Raw genomic sequence first — 20,068 nt, forward strand, 5'->3', positions numbered from 1 at the left:
CCAAAGCAATAGATTCTCAGGAGTTATTTGCCTCAATGACTTTGTTGCTGATGTAATACAGAAAGCCACGAAGAACACAGTCCTACCAAACACAAGCGCTTGAGGTAAGCTGATGTACACCGGGAGTGTCCAGAATTATGGGTAATAATGTCTCGGGGTGACACATGGTTAGATCATTAATATGGGATGATTCAATAGGGAACTTGGCACCTCTTCAGACGTCCCTCCATGCAAGGCTGCATTGTGCGTAGGATCCTCTTTGGTTTTAAAGCAACGTTTACGGTTTTCCGGTTTATCAGATGTTCTATTGAGGCATCAAAACACAGATATGGAGCTCTTCATAATCCATGATTCCTAAAAGCTATTAAGAGGCCATAAATATAACCCTGTTATTGGCAATAGGTTTCACCGTAGACACAAACCGTATCAGCCAATTGCCCCCATCCGTGCTCAACAGCCTGATACTGCAAAATGTTTTGCTCTCCACTCTGATCTGATGACCACAAAAAGGGACAAACCTTTCAGGTGCTACTGAAAGGACCCCTGGGCACTCCAAGGATCCAAATTGCAAAAGAAACACAATGGGGGTCAAGCTATGAACAGAATGTGGCAAATAGAAAGGAATGTTCAATTATGTGTCTATGACGGAAACGATGCCAATATTAAAAGAAATGTGGAATTCATAAAAATATCACTGCATTTAAAAATGAGATAGGTTCACTATTTTTCTAAGTTTTACAGCCAGCCCCAAGTTAACACGTTTGTACCTCAAAAATATAGCTCAGTTTAAAAGGTTTACAGGTAGACAGATGATGCCTGATAAGATGAATATTTATTGCAATTATGGGATTCTGATCACATGCTAATTATACACATAATATATCTTACTGTATTTTATATACCACTTATACTATAGTCATGTCATTGCTTTCTAAATAGACTTTGTGTATTTATTTTATATAGATGATTATGGAATCTTTTTGTGGAGAAGCCTTTAATTTTCTTTTTTTTTTGAAGATTTTATTTATTTATTCATGAGAGACACAGAGACTCAGAGACACAGGCAGAGGGAGGAGCAGGCTCCTTGTGGGAGCCCGATGCGGTACTCGATCTCAGGACCCCAGGATCATTCAACTACTGAGCCACTTAGGTATTCCTAATTTTCTTTTCAAAAAATATTTTAGGGGCACCTGTGTGGCTCAGTCAGTTAAGCACCTACGTTTGGCTCAGGTCATGATCTTGGGATCCTGGGATGAAGGCCCACATCCCTCTCCCTCTGACTGCTGCTCCCTCTACTTGTGCTCTCTCTCTGTCAAATAAATAGGCACATTTTTTTTCAAGAAAGAAGATTTTTTGTTTAAGTGTAACCTCTACACCCAATGCGGGGCTCAAACTCACAACCCCAAGATCAAGAGTTGCATGCTTCAGCGATTGAACCACCCAGGCATTCCGAAAAGCCTTTGATGAAAACTCAAACTCTGATAGCCATGGAAGTCTCAATAAATTTGATTAAAAGTGTTTTGTCATAGTCTTTTTTTAAAAAAAAAAGGATTTTATTTATTTATTCATGAGAGACACAGAAAGAGAGGCAGAGACACAGGCAGAGGGAGAAGCAGGCTCCATGCAGGGAGCTCGATGTGGGACTCGATTCCAGGACTCTAGGATAGCACCCTGGGCTGAAGGCAGCGCTAAACCATTGAGCTTCCTGGGCTGCCCTATCATAGTCTTTATAGCAAAAGGTACATAAAGCAGGAGAGGGATACTCTGGGGAAATTTCTGTAAAGCACATCACAAAAGGCTAATTTCCAAATCTACAAAAATCTGCTAAAAATATGAATGTACATATAAAAACCTGGAGATGTCATCTAAAAGAAGGACAATGAAAATTAATCCAGAGTTGATAAAGGAGTGACACATACATTATTATTATTCATATAAAATATGCACCATCCATTAATAAAAAAGAGACATGAGAATTAAAGCACACTATGGTCATTTTTTTTTTTTACCTATCAGTTTTGGTTGAACTGTGAAATCTGACTTATGCTTCTATTCACGGTCTGAAATGTTCTCACCCTTTTCCAGAGGGATCTCCACCCACTACCATTGAATTTGTATTTAAAGTGGGATTTGTAAATATCTCCAAGTCTTACAAATGCATCTACAATTGACCCAGAAGTCCCACTGATAGGAATTTTTATTTATTTATTTTTTAATTTTTCACTGCTAGGAATTTATCCTGTATACACATCTACACGTCCGTGAAAATATGCATAAGGTGATTTATTGTTGCGTTTTTTTTATGTGGAATCGGATGCTCACGACATCATTCCTCATATGTAAGGAGGAAATCTAGACTGCCACACACAGACACACGCGCACACACACACACACAAACCCTCCATATTTATGAATTGGTCTATGTACCATTACAACAAGATGGTCAAGATACATTAAATACAACAAATTTTAAAACACTGGAAAAAATACATCAAAGAAAGGGAAGGATGCCAAGACATCTTTCGTGCAGAGAGAGGCGGAACGTGAACACTTGTGTGTGTAGTTGCTAATGCTTGCACAGTGGAATTTGGGGGTTGGTAAGGCAGCAATATAAATGTTGCTCCGTGGTGTGTGTTGAGTCGGGGGCCTCAGGGGAGCCTGAGTAAAGGGAACAGAGTCAGTAAAAAGCTGCAGGATCAGTAACAGCAAGACGAGGTGGGAACCAGAAGGGGCAGACAGGAGTCATGCATGGTGCAGGGCCCCAAGAAGAGCTCTGGGGATAGATGACACAAGGCCATGTGCTCCCCAATCCTCCTCCAACATCCATTGGCCAAACCCCATTCTGACCGGGTTCTCAGGAAGCCCTCTGGGCTGGTGCAGGGGGTCAGGCTCTGGCGGCAAACAACAGGGTGCAGAAGGACCAAGTGTGCCTCTCGAGGAGGCCGGGAGGCAGTGGTGTGGTGAAGAGTCAGGGTTTACACCACCCGCCACTTCACTATCTCCTTCTCCTAGGGAAGCATGTCTGTTTTCTCCACTCAAAAATCATTCACGACACCCCGAATCATGCTTTCTTGTTATACTGATGACACGATCACCATTCTTCCGTCCAGTGTGTGCAATGAGCATTCTCAAAGGCCAGTAATACGTTCGTGGGAGCAATTCTCCTCTGATGTTTTCGACATGTTAACAGGGTGGGCGGCCAAGGCTGCCTCCAAACAGATGGGCGATCTTGTCGACATGGAAGGCTGCCGTCGAGTCAGCACACTGGAAACCACGGATGCTTTCTGTAATTTGCCGTATTCTTTTCCATAGAGTCTTACCCAATAGGCAATATCAAAACGATTATTCCGTTTGCCAGCAGCAAATGTAGCATTTGTGTGTATGTAGAGATGTATTTCAGAGATTACTCTTCATTTGATATTTTGATTAGATACGCAAGGGGGCAATTATTAACCCCCTACTGCATACCCAACTGTCTTGAGGGCTGGAATCACAAAATTAAATCATTTTTAAATTAGTTTCAGAGGTAGGATTCAGCGATTCGTCATTCTTCTATAACACCCAGTGCTCAATCCATCACGTGCCCTCCTTCATGCCCATCACCCAGTTATCCCATCCTTCCATCCCCTCCCCTCCAGCAACCCTTAGTTTGTGTCCTATGATTAAGAGTCTCCTATGGTTTGTCTCCCTCTCAATTTTCAGGTTATTTCATAAAATTACATTTATATATGATTATTTACAGCCAATACCATGGCTGCTGTGCCTTTCATGCTTTTCCATTAAGCTCCTAACAGGCAGCCCCCAGTATTAATGACTCCCTTGATCATGAATAAATCTTTTGAAGAATGCTTGGATTCGGGCAGGACTGTATTTTGCTGCGTCGAACCTAACGCTGAAACTTCCCTAGTAAGTAAATACTAGAGAAAACTTTCTTGAAGGTAAAAAATACTACTTTTTGTCACCTCAATCTTATTCACATAGTTAAAATGTGTATATAAACATACATTAGGCATTTAAAACACAGGCACTTAATAATTTAAAAAAAGCCTTAGAATAAATGATCAATTTCCAACATTTATCCTTGCTCAGTACATGTTTAAGTCCGTGCCACAGGAGACGATCTGCCCAATTCAGAGCCTGGAATACATATTGAGACGTTAGGCTCCATTCACTAGGCAAAAGCAGTGTAGAACACAATTCGGGGTGATATTACAGAGAATGGCAACTTGATGAGTAATAAAGGTGAGCAAGATAAATGCCTGTGCTCTGCCACAAATACTGGCATGCGCCAGTCATAAAAATGTGCAAAAGCCTGATCAAAAATAGCTTTCTCCCTCCGCACTTCGAGTGGATGCTACTATAAATACATAACTCTACAAAATGGGCCCATTTATGATGTAGAGCACCAAATCAATTTTTCCCAGTGTTTTATTTCCCTTTGTGAGAATCCCCCAAATTATTCAATTTTGAGAGTTGGCTAGGTCTAAATGTTCCCACATAATATACAATTGCATCTACAAAAATTGCCTTTCCCTCTTTTATGGGCATGCCTTGAAAATTAGAAATATTGAATTTCACCTGCGATGTTTATATGGAATTGTTCGAAGGGAAAAAATAAAACGATTCTTCACAAAGATGATGCTATGTTTCCTTAGCCACATTTATTTGAACACAATGGGCTAGAGTTCTACAGTTATGATTCACTCTTTGCCGTATTTTAAAAAATCAAATAAATGTAACTCAATCAGCTATAGGTTTTTAAACAGTTATAAAAAGACAAAGTAGAGAAGCCTACACGCTAATGCATTATAGACAGCCTTTGCAAAATGTATTTTATGATAAATCATGTCATGAATTCATCTATTTTTCCAGCATAAGTGAAAAGTTTTCTAAGCTGTTCAACCACCAAAAAGTAGGAAAAACCCAGTGGTTTAGTTCCAGAGTTTGTTGTTGTTGTTGGTTTTTTCCTCCCCAAGTAATTATAGTCTTTTTGTCTTACAGAATATGTGTACTTCGAGTTCATTTCTTTGTTCCTTCTCTCTTTTCTTTTTGAAGATTTTATTTGAGGGGCACCTGGGTGGCTCAGTGGTTGAGTGTCTGCCTTCAGCTCAGGTCATGATCTTGGGGTCCTGGGATCGAGTCCTGCATCAGGCTGGGGAGCCTGCTTCTCCGTCTGCCTGTGTCTCTGCCTTTCTCTCTGTGTCTCTCATGAATAAATTAAATCTTTTTTAAAAAGCTCTTATTTGAGAGAATGAGAGAGAAACAGTCTCCATTGAGTGCAGCGTCCAACCTGGCTGATCCCAGGACCCTGAGATCACGACCTGAGCCAAAGTCAGATGCTTACCCCAGTGAGTCAACCATGTGCCCCCTGATGTTTTCATCTGAAAATCTGAAGACTCTGCTTTTTGCTTTAAAGTTATACTTTGATCTGGAATTTAATAAATTAACACAATACGGAGATTTTCCTTCTGTAGGTTTCATCCCTATCATCAGCTGCGGCAGCGCTGCTACTTGACATCACTGTGTCCGTGACATTGCTGTATCCATGCTTTTCTTCCCCACAAATCTTTGAGGTGTTCAGAATGATGGATGTCCACAGCTGCGTAGATTTTTCTCTCCCGATGCTTTTGTGGCTAGAGGTAGCTCTGGTTTGCAGTCTTAGAAAATTCTATGTGGGCTCAAGTCAGCTGGGTGGGTTTCCAGAATTAAACCACTCTCCTAACAGAAGGATCCTTTAGATATAGGAGTTTTACCCTTTTTCTTCTTGCCTGTAGTGACAACACTGCATACTTACACATGGCACCGTTCTTGGAACTCTAAGTCGGAAGTCCCATCCCTCCTGTTGGGATGATGAAGAAGAACACTGCAAGATCCTGGGTGCAGAATGACTTTTTCTGAGCACTGTGTCCTCCATACTCATGAACTTACTATTTTTTCAGAAAAATAAAGTGCTGTCTGATTAAATCACTGATAAAGATATCTTTCAAATATAGCTGAAAGCGAAAGTAAAGGTTACTAGAACAGCTATAGTATCATTATTTATTTTGTATGTGGCACACCTTTTAATGGCTTCTTGATTTACAAATTCTGGTCCGTATCTAAGCATGACAACTGATAGATCTCAATTTATTTAGATGTTGTTTCGTGTTGTTCCTTAACCTTTGTTTTACATGGAGTTCTTGTTTATTTTTTATTTATTTATTTTTTATTTTTTTGTTTATTTTTTATTACATGTGTTTTTACAGATTTATCTCCATCAGGATTAGAATTTTTGAGCAAATGACAGTCACATTTGGTGTCTGGTGTAAATCAATGCTATTCATATATGTGCACTGATCTTTTACTGGAATACTTTTAAAATTATTCTGTTGTTGTTGTTGTTTTTTAATATATCTGTGTAGAAAACTACTTACTTGGTAACATCTGCTAATATTAGCTGTTCCTCTCACTTCCTTTGCAATTTCTGAGCTGGTAAGAATTCCAATTCCTTGATGAATAGAATTGTCACAAAGGGTATATTGTCTTATTGGTCTATAAGGAATAATCCTATTATTTCACCATTGAAATAAAACTTTCCCATAATCATATCTTAGTAGGAGTACATCTAATGTAACAGGGCACATGTCTACTAAAAATGTATTTGTTGTTTAGGTGGGATTTCAATTTTATCTGAAAAAATTGTTCAGGAAAAAACAGAGAGTCCATTCTGATAAATGTTTATAAGTGCATAAAAGTTGTAAGTAATTTCTTCATATCAATATTCAGGCTTTTCAGCCGTCCTGTAAGATCAGAGCAGTTCCTAGATTACAACAGTTGGTAGAATACATATACATATCTTCTTGATTTTCCTGATTTTTGTCAGCTACATATGTCTCTGAAAAAGGCAAGTTAAAATCTCTCACAAAAATGGTTCAATTGCCAGTTTCTGATTCGATATATAGATATATGTATTTCCGGTATGGGTTTTGACATTGTAAGATAGGATGGGCAAATTCAGAACTGCTCTTTTCCCATCAAACTGTTTTGTTAAACTTTGTTTTATTTTATTTATTTATTTTTTTAAACCTTCTTTTAAATCATATTTTGCCCCCTGTGTTATCCCAATAACACAGCCCTTGTTACACATTTAGCGTTCTTTTTATTTTGATGTCTCAATAAATATTGTTTTTCTTGATCCAAGTATATACTAACTCCTTTTCTGTTATTTGAAGATTCCTGAAATCATCAGAAAGAAAAGCATCTATTAAATGCTGTATAAAGTCTTTAGTAAGCGGGATGAGCACTGGGTGTTATTCTATATGTTGGCAAATTGAACACCAATAAAAAATAAATTTATAAAAAAAATAAAGTCTTTAGTAAGAATTTAAAAAAATGTGTGTGTGTGTGTGGATGTTGCTTGCCAATGTGCCCCTTGGCATTTTTATTCCAAGTGTCATGCAAATGCACACAACAGTTTGGGGAAGCCACTAACATCCACCGCATGTCTCATTTTCTTTCTGAATTGACGCTCCTTTAAACTCTGACCAGCTCGATTTCCATTTTAAGAACAGAAACCCCCCAGAGACGGGCTGACTTCATCCAGTCATAATTAGAAAAACAGCACACGCCAGGTATTTCAAATGGAGGACTTAATAATGGGGTTTGGTTGTACAAATAGAATCAGGAATGCTGCAGGAACCGCAGAGAAAACTAAAGGGCGTGGGGGAAATGCAGGAAGCGTGTAATGTGTGCATGTCAGGAAGCAGCCATCAACCCCAGGACAGCTCCAAGCTCTACACTTGCTCCATGAAGATCTGCTGTCTTAGAAACTGCCAGCAAGGTCCTAGAGCATCAGCAGGAATATCACGATGGCTGTTGCCGAATCTAGAGTTCCCAGCATAGACTCACACATTAGCTACCCCACGAGACTGCCAGCATCGCGACCACGGTGGTCCTCCTTTGACAAATGTCTTCTTCCTAATATCTCTGCCATCGAGACAGAAGTTACCAGGATGACAGTTTGCAAGGGGTCTGGGAAGAGCCGTTTGCAGATTCCAGCCTGGGTGACTTTCGAAAGTCTTGCGTAGACATAGAGGGGCGACCAGATCTCCAAATAACACTCATTAAACCTCTGTGAGGCACAATATGAGCTGTTGTAGACACACTTTAGGAGAAAACACACAGGACGAGGAATCAGGCTCATTCTACCCTTGGATGACCCTTTGCCCTTACACGGAAAATAATCGCTCTCCCCTGATCTAAACTGGTTCAGGGAAATACCCAATTTTCTTTCTTTTTCCTATTGAATTAGAGTGGACACACAGCGTTCGGTTGGTTTCAGGTGTACAACACAGTGATTCGGTAAGTCTACACATTACGCTGTGTTCACCACACAACACGGTAACAGTACCGTTGACTAGATTCCCTGTGCTGTGTGTGCCTTTTCTTCCCATGAAATATTCATCGCATAACTGGAAGCCTGTATCTCCCACTGGCCTTTGCTCATTTTGCTTATCCTCCTCACCCCCTCCCTCCTTGCAACCATCAGTTTGTTCTTTGTATCTATGGGTCTGCTTCTGCTATTTGCTTATTCTTTCGTATGGTTTCTTAAATTCCATATACAAGTGGAATCATACGGTATTTGTCTTTGCCTGTCTGACTTACCTCACTTAGCATAACACCCTCTGGGTTCATCCATGTGGCCACAAAAGCAAGATCTCATCCATTTCTATGGCTGAGTATATTCCTTTATGATGTCCCATTCCATTCCATCACCGCATTCCATCGTGACGTACCACATATTCTTTATCCATCCATCCATCAATGGACACTTGGGCTGTTTCCACATCTTGGCTATTGTAAACAAAGCAATATAGAGGTGTGTGTATCCTTTTGAATTAGTGGTTTCATTTTCTTTGGGAAATATGCATTTTCTTATTCATGGTTGACAGACTCCTGGAATATTCCCCTAAAATTGCCTATGACCTTTATTATATCCTCCGGGTATAAGACAGTAGTAATGATTTTGCACCGAAGAGCTAGCAATTTCCAAGAAACGCATTGGTCCAAAGTTCAGCAACAGTCTTTGCAACCATAGCACACACTCTTTTGCTTTTATTTGTCATGCTCCATGTCTGACCTCTCGGTTTCCGGCTTTAAGCCTAGAGAAGCGGACAAATTGTAAAGGCATAGCGAGGAGTGATGAGTTTCCATTATTCCTCCTGGGTACTCAAGTAATACAATTACTGTACGCTGGAGTGGAGGGACATTTTATCACATTAGGAGTCCTGCTTATAACTGTAGTTATGTTTGAGTTGTATTTACTCACGGGACTTTAACGAGCAACCATCTCTGAATTTTCAGACGTGATTCTGTACAATACGCTTGACCACACCGCAAAACTTTTTAGTAATACAACCTGAATTCAGTTATATCTTCATATTAATAAGTTTACAATTTATATTCTGATTAAAAAATAATAGAACAAAAAGAAGTAATAGAACAGAAGAACAAATTTATATTCCTAATTAGAAAGGCCATTGCATATTTCAGCACAGATGGAATTGTAATTATTTTTGAAATTATTACAACACTAATTTTCTCTTCAGAAATGTAATTATTATTTTTTTAATCCAAAATAGCATACTGGAGTCATTGTCATATGGCTTATATTTTTCCTTGTTAACGATGGCTTTGACTTGATCCTAAGAATCTTGGAGGCTGGGATGTTTCTGATATGCATTTATGTTATGCCAATACAAACTTAATTTAGTTTCTGACTTATACAACTGTGTTATCATTTTATATTTTTACCAGGCACTACAGCACCGGTTAAAGTCTATTATATATTATTATAACCTTCATATATATATATATTTTTTTCTTATCTAATCTCTTTTCCTTTTGGCTCTGACTAAAATCTGGTGTCTCTCATTCTAACTTGTTTGGAAGCAGAAGTCCTTCCCCTGTCATTTCAGCAATGCTAATTGTTTACAGATATTTATCATAATAAAAATTGGTACTAGGGGGAATGAAGAAAAGTGTAATCCTTTGGAACTGACCATGAGAAATATTCTTTATTCTTGACACTTCTTCCTTTTCTAGAGAGAAATCTTGCCCTCAACATCAGTGAGAGATTTCAGCTTCACCACAAATGTGTCTCTTCCCCAAACTTTCCAGGATCCATCGCTGTTAGAATTTTGTTCATGTTTCTGTTAGAGCAAATACAAGTCCTTTAAGTAGTCCCCGCCAGGCTCAATATATGACGGACTTATTTCAGGCAAAGGATGCTTGTTCTCCTGTGTATTACCCCTATACAGTGGCTAGCATAAATATGTATGGTAGGAATGAAGGAGCAAGAAGGGATTCTTTTTTTAAAGATTTTATTTATTTATTCATGAGAGACACAGAGAGAGGCAGAGACACAGGCAGAGGGAGAAGCAGGCTCCCCACAGGGAGCCCTATGTGGGACATGATCCTGGGATCGGGATCACACCTTGAGCCAAAGGCAGACGCTCAACTGCTGAGCCACCCAGGCGTCCCGGGAAGGGATTTTTAATTCTGATCCAGTGCCACTAGGAACTATCCAAAGAATGTTTATACATAGGAATTTTATTTGGAATTGGCTGCATTATCTTAATGCGTTTGGAGATAAGCCTGAGGATAGTGATGACAGTCTACTTGGTGAGGCCATGAACTAAAGCTGCTGCTGGGTTGTTCCCATGATCTTTCTCATTGGAAAGTGTTTCTTTTTTGGCTGCACGACTAGGGTACATTATGGTAGCTAAAGGCAAATGCTAACATCACTATGTCGGTCATTACATTTCAAAACAGTTTTTGTTGACACATTTTATACCGAGAATCAATCAATAGGAGTTGAATCAGTTAAACACCTAAGAAATATAGTATGAGCAATAGTTAATTTAAAACAAATAGTTTTGAGGGCGTCTGGTTGGCTCAGTCAGTTAAGCATTGGATTCTTGGTTTTGGCTCAGGTCATGATCTCAGAATGGTGAGATGCAGCCCCACGTCAGGCTCCATGCTTGGGGCGGGGAATCGGCTGGAAAGAGTCTCTATCTCTTCCCCTGTGCCTCCTACTCATTCTGTCTCTCTCTCAAATAAACAAATAAATCTTTAAAAAAAAGCTTTTGGGGGTGCCTGGGTGGCTCAGTCGCAGAGCATGCAACTCCTGATGTCAAGATTGTGAGTTCAAGACCCATACTGGGTGTGGAGCCTACTTCTAAAAAATAACTTCTACTCTCAATTGGGTATTGGATTTTCCTGTCTTTCTTTCTTCTTTCTTTCTTTCTTTCTTTCTTTCTTTTCTTTCTTCTTCTTTCTTTCTTTCTTTTTAAAAAAGATTTATTTATATTATTTTAAAGAAAGAGAGCACAAGTGAGGAAAGTGGAGGAGGGAGAAGGAGAGAGAATCCTTGAGCAGAAACCCTAATGAGCTCGGAACCTGGCTCAGGGCTCAAACCCACAACACTGAGATCATGACCTGAGCCAAAATCAAGAGCTGGACACGTAACCACTGAGCCGCCGAGGTGCCCCTTTTCTGTCATTTCTGTAGATGGCTTGGGTGTTTACGAATCCCAGTGTTTTCTTATGCAGCTATGATATTGCATAAGCGTTGTTTGTAAGAGACAGGTGGAAAATAATTCTCTTCTTTGCCTGCACTGGGCACTCACTGTTTCAGCTCTCCTCTTCCCCTGGACACACTCTCTCTGATAATAAAATACCCTCCGGTTATTGAAATCCCAAGAGTAATCTCATTTCAGGAAAGAAATATCTAGGCTCAAGTCATAATCAATCAAGAATTCAATTTATCTTTATATGAAAGTGGTCATCCCACAAAATTTTTAATACTTTTCTTTTTTTTTTTTTTCCCAGGGAGGAAGGGGTCCATGAATGCTGAAGTGTGTCAGCCTGCAGACACTGTGATGTGTCCTTGAACTCTCCCACCAACCCCTACATTTCTACCATCCGTATCTGTATTTCATTCTGGCAAATATTTTTGTCTTTGGCTCAGGTTACTTTGTTTATTCACTGTATTTCTCTTACTGGAGAAAGTCGTTTGGGAGGAAAGTGTGCTTTCATTCTCCCTTTTACACTTTCCACTCTACAGAGAAGAGCAGCACATAGTAAATGTTCAAAATGCAGTTGAGGGAATGATGTTGACATATTGCCAAGAGCACTCACTAATGAAGAACTAGCGTGTGGATTCACACACACACACACACACACACACACACACACACACAGAATGTTTAAGTGCCATGGGAATTTTAAATGATAATAGGGTCACATGAATTATGCAAATATATTTCAGTGTATAAAATTCTCACCCAACCTGTGAAATTGATTGAAGATAAACAGAGCTAAGTTCTGTGGGAATGGAGAGAATTTTCTCAATTATTTTAGGTGGAAATGCTATCATAACATGAAGTTAACATGATGACCAGGAAAAGTACGCATGAATTCCATCTCACATGCCTTAGTGATAGCTAATATAAATTTAAAATGTTGTGGACACCAGTTCTTAGAAGTTCACTATAATTTATTCTGCCTAAGAATAAGGTGGTTTGTCAGTTTCCCATCAATAGTCCTAGATACAATCAAATTTGACTGAAGATAAACAGAGCTAAGTTCTGTGGGAACACAGAATGTTCTCAATTATTTTAGGTGGAAATGCCATCATAACATGAGATCGATGACCAAGAAAAGCATACACGAATGTGAATTACCTGCCTTAGAGACAGCTATTATAAACACGAAAGTTGTGGACACCAATTCTGGGAAGTCCACTGTAATTTATCCTATGTATAAGGTGGTTTGTCAGTTTCCCATCAACAGTCCTAGATACAATCAATCAAAACTCAAATTATTGGGTTAATGTACAAAAGTATCCCGCTTACATAATGATCAACATTTGTGATTCCAAAATAGGCTTGCTGGTAACTAAGGAGAAGCAATTGACGTTATTGATTTATATGGGGGAAAAATCAGAATGATTTATGGCCTTCTGGAAATTTCATTTGAAGCAAATTTACGACGAACTCCAATTCTGTCTTTTGAAAATAATGAAAATGATACTTGAAAATAGGAGGCAACACGGTTCTACCTGCTGGGTTACCCTAAAATTGTACATATATTGGTTAAACGTAGAGCAAACTTTTTGTCGTTTCTAATTTTTCTGGCAACAATAAATATTCCCTGTTGTGATATTTTTTTTCTCATGTGATTTGCAGAACTTAGTATTTAAATAGCCATCGTGTCCGGTGAAAACGAACTTATAACGCAATTGGTATCAACGCTTCGTTTGCTAGTGTTACATCCGTCCCCAACGCATGCTAACAGGTTTACGTAGGGCACATCTTCTATCATTTCAGTGACAGATGCCTTTAAAACAAGCAGAGAAGCAAATTAGGGGGTGTGACGGAAAGTTGATCTTACGTTGTATGGAATCCGTGAAGAGTACCTGGCTAATGCAACACGTAAATTAGAGAGGGGTGAGCAGATCTGTAAATCACCAGGTCCTTACGAGAGATTACATGTTACAAGCTGCAAATTATGTTCACTTCAGCTTTTAGTAAAAAAATGCCGTTAACTCATGGCAGGGGGTATTTCCTTTTACAATTATCTTGAAGTAGGTGCCAGATTTCTCCTGACAATGTCCAATTTTCAGGGAATTTACAGCTGTTCCTTTGACATCCTGTACAGTTCATTAAACAATCTCATGATATGTGATTTACCTCATTCTGATGGCTCTGCTATTCAGTTTCTATTAGGAAGAAATAGAACACTGTGTTTAAAAAACCCTCAAACACAGTCATCAATATCTGAACCGTAGTTCGTGCTATTTCAACCCTTTGCTTCAGGAGTGAGTGGTATAATCTTCTGTGAACATCATGTGGAAGCTCCAACACGCTCCTTACTTACTATGCTTTCACTTAGAAGCACAGGCTTGGGCTTCTTATAAATACTTGGATACATCCATAGAGTAAAAATATGGATCAGCAAAGTGCTCACTTTGTGAAACAGATGTTGACATGTTAGGAGGAAATACTACACTGGTAAATATGTTTATGATAGCTTCCATAAAACATCTCATAGTGTGGGTATAAGAATTGTGATTTTTTAAAATATTCATGTGACTGTAACAAACACAATCTCTTCTGAAGGAAAAATCATTTATTTTGTGCATGAGCATAAGAATTCTATGGGGTTCTTTCACTGGATTGGAACAAAAGCCAATTTTGAAATAAATGAATGGTTGCCCTTTGGTACTTATATGAACAACTGTATATCCTAAACAGATAAACTAATTTGTGGGCAATAAAAAGAATGGAGTGTCTCAAACCGAGCATTTTAAAGAAGAGTTTGGGAAGAAAGAAAGCTAGGCTACAGACCAAAGGGGAAAATGTTGAGAATGAGTGTCTTATTGGCAAGGAGGGTTATCTGTGTTTTTGTTAGGAGTGTGAAGAAAGAGGCAGTGCCATTTAAGAACATGGAAAAACATAATGTCAATGACAAGCCATTCAATTCAGGAAAAAAAAAAAACAGTATCATGAAGAAAAAAAAAAACCAGAGAAGATAAAAAGAAATAAAATCAGAAATGAAAGAGAAGTAACAACTGACACCATAGAAATGCAGAGGATTGTAGAAGAATACTACAAGAAATTATATGCTGAAAATTGGACAACCTAGTAAAAAATGAGTGAGGAAATAGAAGCTTCCAAAACTGAATCAGGGAGAAATAGGAAATCTGAACAGATCAATTACTAGAAACAAAATGGAATCAGACATCAAAAAAAAACTTCCAGAAAGGGACACTGGGTGGCTCATTCACTTAAGCATGTGACTCTTAGTTTTGGCTCAGGTCATGACCTCAGGGTTGTGGGATCAATGAGCCCCATGTCAGGTTCCAAGCTCAGTGGGGAGTCTGCTTGAGATTCTTTCCTCACTCCCCACCCCTGTCACTCTAAAAAACTCCAAACAAACAAAACTTCAGGGCCAGATGGCTTCATAGGTGAAGAAGAGTTAATTCCTGTTCTCCTCAAACTATTACAAAAAATAGAAGAAGGATAGCTTCCAAATTTATTCTACAAGACCAGCAATACCCTGACACCAAAACCAGATAAAGCCACCACACAGAAAGAAAGCCATAACCCAATATTCCTGATGAACAGAGATGCAAAAATCCTCAAGAAAATAATTGGCAAACCAAATCTAACACTACATTAAAAAAAAATCATTTCACCACGATCAAGTGTGATTTATTCCCTGGGATGCAAGGGTTGTTCAGTATCTGCGAATTAACCAATGTGATACATCACATCAACACAACAAAGGATAAAAATCATATGATCATTTCAATAGATGCAGGAGAAGTATTTGATAAAATTCAACAGCTGTTTGTGATAAAAACTCTCAACAAAATGGGTTTAGAGTGAACATATCTCAACATAATAAAGGCCAATTATGAAAAACTGACAGCTAACATCACACTCAATGGTGAAAGCAGAGTATTCCCCCTAAGATCAGGAATAAGACAAGGACGTCTATTCTCACCACTTTTATTGAACATACTCCTGAAAGTCCTAGCCACAGCAATCAGACAAGAAAAAAATAAAAGTCATCCAAAGGAAAAATGGATAAATATGGATTAGATGAGGTCAGAAAATATAAAGACTCAAGAAAAATAAAAGCATCAAAATATAAAAACATTAGTAATGTAAATGAGTCAAAAAACAGAATTTCTAAAAAAAATACCTAAAACAAAGTGATAAAACTAAAAAATGGATAAGGCGAGAAGTAAAGTGTATGAATGATAAATATAAAATTGATAAATATCTATGTATGAAAAGAATCATCAGTTACATATTTTGAGCAAAAGAAAATATTTTAATAAACTTATGGAATTAAATGTTAGTGTTTGGATTTCTAATCTCAACAAATCTAAGCAAAAGGAAAAGGTAAACAGCATTATGTGCAATAACATCAGCATGTACACAGATAAAGAAAGAAGGAAAATCTATGTAAATCTGTATTTTTCATCCCTAGAATATCTATGTAAAAAGTTTAAATCTGTGATCAAAAAATTCATAAAGTGCAAATGTGATCTAGTTGTTTATATTTAATGTTTTAAATTATGCAATTAGAAAATAATCATAAAGGATTGCCAAAATAAAAATACTAATCATTTACCAATAAAGAAACATTTCCCTAAATAATATTTTGGTTAATTTTAGTCCACTAAATTCAACTGAAAGTCAAAAATAAATAAATAAAAAGATTTGTATCTCATATTAAACGCTAAAATATGTGCCCGAATATGTGCTAAGTACAGATCATATAGCTGTAAATTCTATTAAAGGAAAATACTGAACATTAGGAACAATGTATTCCCTTAAGAAACTGCAGCGGAGCGCATAATAAGCAAATTGTGGGCAAGTGGTACTGTTTAGAGTAAAATTGGAAATTGTTAAATAGGAAATAATAAGTAGTAGCAATAATGTACAAGTGCAAAAAAGCTAGTTCTTTGAAAAGAACAGAGAAATAAACTATATTTGTAACAGTGATTTAGGGATAAAGAGGAGGGCACGGTGTGAAGTGTTAGGAATAAGAAGAAAGGATTAGCACAGATAAAGGAGAGTTTTGACCCAAATGCAGGCAGGGAATTAGAACTTCCAATTACACCCTAAAAGAGATTTTAAATGTTATTATACTGTTTTCCCTTGTAAAGACTTTTAGAATAAGACAGTATCAAAGGCAATTCCTTTTTTATTTTTAAGATTTCATTCATTTATTTTGGAGAGGCAACGTGAACAAGGAAAGAGGCAGAGGGAGAGGGAGAAGCAGACTCCTTGCTGAGCAGGGAACCCGACGACGCGGGACTGGATCTCAGGACCCGGGGATCATGACCTGAGCTGAAGGCAGACGCTCAACCACTGAGCCACCCACGGTGCTCCAAAGATCCTTTATTTATTTTTTTTTCCAAAGATCCTTTAAATAAACAAAAATAAGCAAACAAAACCAGATGATTTTAATTCTCCTTTCAGAGTCCTCGATTCCTTGAGTTAAATTATTGCCAAACCTAATAAAAACACAAGAATCACAGATCAATAATTAATCTACATGCCTGAACACATTTTAAGAACCCCCTCTCAACAATATGCCGACAAAACAATACACCTTGTCTAAGGAGAGGATATGACTGGAAATTAATGCTGGTTCATTTAAATAAACCATTATATCAACAAAACTCTGGAGGGGGGGGTGGGGAAGGGAAACGCATACAATTATAACATTAGAAACTGATAAAGAAATTGATCAAATTAAGGTAAAATGTTAAAACTTTCTGTACAATTGAAGTGAGAAACTATACATCGGGAAAGGCTATAGCAACATCCATAGTGTAGAAACTTCCCTTTTTATTGTTCAATGCTGTTTCAGCAGTTCTGTGTGATTCCCTAATATAGGAAAAATGTCATAAATGTAGATAGGAAAAATGTCATAAATGTTAGAAAGATGGGGCACCTGGGTGGCTCAACGGTTGAGAGGCTGCTTTGGGATCAGGGCATGACCCCGGGGTTCTGGGATCGAGTCCCGCATGGGGCTTCCCACAGGGAGCCTGCTTTTCCCTCTGCCTGTGTCTCTCATGAATAAATAAATCTAAAAAAAAAAAAATCTAAAAAAAAAGGATAAAAGATCACATTATTTTTACTTCAAATGTGTGTATAAATGGGTACACATATGCCTGTGTCTAAATTAATCTATTAGGGAGCGAGAATATGTCAAATGCAAGAGCTACAAGAAGTTGAATGCAAAATGGCATGTATTCACACCATCCGTGGAATCACCGAGTGCTTTCCTTTCTTTTTGTTTTTCTTTCTGAAATTGTGATTATAGGATAGCGTCCTCCATAAGCGAATACATATACACTTTCAACGCTCACTCGTCTCTAAAAAAGACAGCAGCTGAGGTGTTAATTGAGTTTGATTCTTCTGGAATAGGTTCAAGGAAGCGTTCTAGGGGAAACATTAAAGTTCAAAAGCTCAGGTAATAGGATGTGCAGTGCTTTCCCCCCACCCCACCCCCGTGGTTCAAAAAATGATGCAAAGAATTTTCACCAAATTCTCCCCGTTGTCAAGCTGTCCAACCGAGAGATGTCTGGAAGGACCCCAGCACGTGTTTCGTGAGAAAACCAGGTTTTCGATGCATCGGAATGTGCATGCAAAGCACCGCAACCGAGGGAAACTCCCACTGTGCCCTCTTCATGTCAGGGATTGGTGTGGGGGGCAGAGTCACAGCATCTGCAGCTCCCGGAGGGAAATCCCACTGTCCCTGGGGCAGGAGGAGGAACGTTATGCTCAGTAGGAAGTAGGGCTGCTCTTCCAACGCACCAGGATGGGGGTGGCTGAAAGCAACCGAGGTCTTTTCTCTTGTAGGAGACCAGAAGTCCGAGATCGAGATCCTGGTGGCCTTGCTTCCTCCAAGAGGAGTTGAGGGAGAAAGTGCCTCACGTCTCTCTCTCTCTCTGCTCCTCGGGGTTGCTGGCAATTTTTGTCGTGTCTTAGCTAGAGATGCGTCACTGCCATGCCTGCCCCCTGGCTCTCCATGGCTGTCGTCCATCTGTGGGTGTCTCTGTGCCCATCTCTCTTCTTATATGGACACCAGGCCCTCAATTAGGGCTCACCCAGTCCAGTAGGAGCTCATGTGAGCTTGAAGGTATCTGTCTGACCCTATTTCAAAATAAGGCAGGTTTGGAGGGTGATGGGGGCTTCAACACATCTTTTTAAGGAACAATTCAGCACACAGAACATAACAGAAGAGTAAATTAGGCTCAGACTCAAGTTGATGACTATTGAATTGGCCAGGAAACAATGGGATTGATCAGACTAGCGTTTATGGGCTGGAATGGATTATTTGAGGTGATCCAGCTGCAGATGGAATTGGAGGCCAAAAAAAAAAAAGAAAAAAAAAAGATTCATATTTCTACCTGCAATATTGGGACGTTCAATGAACTGGTCACTCTACTTATTTTTGGAAGCTATGTTCATTTGAAAATTCTTTCTAGGTTCAAATAGGAAGAGTTCCTGAAGCTCAATGAGTTTGACTAGTGAGGACGATGAAATATAAAGAGAGAGAGCTTCTTTCCCGACCTACCACGGTAGAAACCAGTGCAATTGTGGTCATTTCTCCTATAGTGTAGGGTTCTGGGTTGAGGGGATTAGGGATGAGGCCAGGTCATCTGCTCAGGTGCCTGTGACTTTTATTTCCCGTGCCCGCCTATGTTCCCTCTAGTCTTGCGTAACGTAGGATGTGAATGTTGCAAAATCTGGTGTTCCTGAATGATATTTCGATTTGCCTAATTAGCACAAACATTTCACTCTTCTGCACATGCACGAGAACCTAACTAAAACCTCACGTCAGGAAACCAAAACGCATAAATACGCTCCTCAGTCAGGCCTGTTGCGTTAATTTTGAAGTCTCTACATGTTAAAAAGAGATACATATACTAGCAATCGAAATTTACTTTTTTAGAGGTGCCACGTTTACACAAACAGGTTTATTCTTCCTAAACAGGAGTGCAGGTGGGCGGGCGCACTGTTATCTGCAATTGCCTTTGCGTCGCTTCGTGGAAAGCCAACATATTGGAAGGAGATAATGTCGGATGAGGGATCCCCTTGAGCAAAACCAGAAAGGCCATCCTTCAAACAATGACTATCCATTTCCAAAGGAGATGAAAATTAGAGAAGGGTAACCGATAGGCCCCTCCAGAGTGTACGTCTCTGATGGAAGGATTACGTTGAGCTCAAGACGACTGGGAGGGGATCCCTGGGTGGCTCAGCAGTTTAGCGCCTGCCTTTGGCCCAGTGCGTGATCCTGGAGTCTCGGGATCGAGTCCCACTTCGGGCTCCCTGCATGGAGCCTGCTTCTCCCTCTGCCTGGGTCTCTGCCTCTGTGTGTGTGTCTGTCATGAATAAATAAATAAAATCTTAAAAAAAAAAAAAAAGACAACTGGGAGCTAGGCTCTCAAGAGAAAAGCTAAAAAAAAAAAAAAAAAAAAGCCTAAAACTAGGACA

At 39.0% G+C, this 20,068-nt stretch overlaps 1 long non-coding RNA gene across 2 annotated transcripts in view; it reads right to left on the reverse strand.

Moving 5' to 3' along the window:
• LOC140629041 (uncharacterized) overlaps positions 1-20,068 on the reverse strand; it is a 308,289-nt gene that overhangs the window by 271,583 nt on the left and 16,638 nt on the right. Inside the window, exon 3 of one of the 2 annotated variants that reach the window (XR_012026914.1) lies at positions 16,746-16,958. The exons of the other annotated variant lie outside the window; for it this stretch is intronic. This is a non-coding gene — a long non-coding RNA (uncharacterized lncRNA). Of the gene's footprint in view, positions 1-16,745; positions 16,959-20,068 lie in introns of those variants that run through there. 2 annotated transcript variants of the gene reach the window in all.

The sequence above is a fragment of the Canis lupus genome, chromosome Y, assembly GCF_048164855.1.
Source record: "Canis lupus baileyi chromosome Y, mCanLup2.hap1, whole genome shotgun sequence".
Classification (NCBI taxonomy): Eukaryota; Metazoa; Chordata; class Mammalia; order Carnivora; family Canidae; genus Canis; species Canis lupus.